At 24.5% G+C, this 2,500-nt stretch overlaps 1 long non-coding RNA gene across 1 annotated transcript in view; it reads left to right on the forward strand.

Annotated features, from left to right (window-relative positions):
• Positions 1-662: 662 nt before the first annotated feature.
• The window catches only part of LOC145292592 (uncharacterized), a 2,818-nt gene continuing 980 nt past the window's right edge, over positions 663-2,500 (forward strand). The window contains exons 1-3 of the long non-coding RNA XR_013869596.1: positions 663-1,298; positions 1,411-1,901; positions 2,114-2,500. The exon at positions 2,114-2,500 is cut by the window's right edge and continues 360 nt beyond it. This is a non-coding gene — a long non-coding RNA (uncharacterized LOC145292592). The remainder of the gene's footprint in view (positions 1,299-1,410; positions 1,902-2,113) is intronic.

A 2,500-nucleotide genomic window follows, 5' to 3' on the forward strand; every position in this document is an offset into this window, starting at 1 on the left:
ATATACATATACATACATACATACATATACATACATATATATATACATACATATACATATACATACATATATATATACATATACATACATATATATATACATATACATACATATATATATACATATACATACATATATATATACATATACATACATATATATATACATATACATACATATATACATATACATACATATATATATACATATACATACATATATATATACATATACATACATATATATATACATATACATACATATATACATATACATACATATATATATACATACATATATATATACATATACATACATATATACATATACATACATATATATATACATATACATACATATATATATACATATACATACATATATATATACATATACATACATATATATATACATATACATACATATATATATACATATACATACACATATATATATACATATACATACATATATATATATACATATACATACATATATATATATACATATACATACATATATATATATACATATACATATACATATATATACACATATACATATATATATACATATACATATACATATATATATACATATACATATATATATACATATACATATATATATACATATACATATATATTAGGGTAGGTCGATTTTGGAACTTTAAATAGGTCAATAGATGGAAAGTTGTGAAATAACACCCTAAATCACCTGACAAAATTTTTTCCCCAAAAATTTTGTATTTTTTTGCGAAATTGAATTTAAAGACATCAATATTTGCAATCTTAGTCGTTATTTCGCTGACACCGGAAATATGTATCCATAAAATTAAATCCGAGGTTAAACAAGAGTAAAATAATAAAATCTATTAAAGAATTTATTTTTTAAAGTTTATTATCTATTTTCATATTAATTTAAATAAAATGACCAAAAACAAAAATAAAATATATTAAAATATATAGTTTCAAATAAAATGACGACTTAGTAAAAGAAGTTTTATTTATTGGATATTTTTTCGACTTCTACCGGTAGTATTTATCTGCCCCTTGTTTACATTTTTAAACCTTCGAATTCACACGAATTAATTTAAGAAAATAAACATACTATTAAAATAGTTCATTTAACAAATTAAACATACTATTAAAATATTTAATTTAACAAATTAAACACAACTATTAAAATATTTAAACTTTTTATAATTATTTTCATTTATTTATATTTCAAAATTCAGTGTTTTTTTAAAGGCTGGTTTTAGTTTACGAATTAGTTTTTGAACTAAACTGTATTGATTGGTAAGGAAAACATTTTTTTAAAATAAATTTTGAAATTTATTTCCAATTTAAAAAAAATATTTTCGTGTGTTATCTGATAATATTATATATGTGTGTGTGTTTCTTTTTACAGATATTTTAATTTTAAAAATGGCTGGAAAAAACCCTGGAGTTTCCACTCGAAGTAAAGGAGCAATTAAATGTTCAGGTTTACCATCACCTTTGGATTAAACAGAGCCACCAACCTTTAGGCAAATAATTCAATATAGCTATTTTTTAATGAACACCTATCCCCATCTTTCTTGTTATGGTATTTCGAAATTAATAGCAAATGACGTGATAAATATTTGGAAGGCTGTCAACCCTCGTTTGCCTTTGTTAAATGAAAATAGTGTTGTCGTCAAGGTGAATATGCTCTGCTTTCAGAAGGCAAAGCAAATAAATAGAAAACATCTACCTGCTGCCCAAACAAAATTCTGGAAGGAAAAAATAGATACATTATTTGATATTTCATCATGTTCGTGCAAGCTTCCCATTTTAAGTTGTGACAATATTAATGTCAAATGCGACAAAGAAAATTGCCAGACCAAGCACATCATCTGCACTTGCCCTCTGAAGCGAAAAGTAAGTTATTTTCTATTTTTATTTTTGAATTTATTATGAAAGGGATAACTTAATGTCTAAATTATGTAAATTTTGAGAAAAAACATTTCCACAGTTGATATAAATATTTAAATCAATTTTTTCATTTTATTTTACATGTAAAATATTTTTAATTTAATATGTTAAACTGTATTTTTAATCTTAGTAAATTTCATTTTAATCTGATATTCCAGGTTCCTACAGAAGACCGAGAATATTTAAAAGACCAAAGGAGTAAAATAGGGCCCAAGGGCACATTCCAACTTGGTCCAATAGATAAAACCGCAATAAAAAAAAGTAAAAGAAAAGGAGAAAGAGAAATGAAAAGAAAAGAGGGCTTTGTTCAAACATTTAGATGGCACCACAAAAAGCCCCACAACATTCAGTGATCCATTGGGTAAATTATGTGCAAATGATTGCCATAATTTACCACAAATAGCATTTTCCGCTGTTGGGAATCCCTTGGAGTGTGAATTTGAAGACAAGGATAGCCTAAGTAGTGACCAAAGACTGCTCTACGAGTATACAGTTGGGATTTCTAGAGGTAAGGTAGACCCTAGATTTGTATCCTGGAAAATTGG

This window comes from Euprymna scolopes, chromosome 2 (genome assembly GCF_053919585.1).
Source record: "Euprymna scolopes isolate OS-2025 chromosome 2, ASM5391958v1, whole genome shotgun sequence".
Classification (NCBI taxonomy): Eukaryota; Metazoa; Mollusca; class Cephalopoda; order Sepiida; family Sepiolidae; genus Euprymna; species Euprymna scolopes.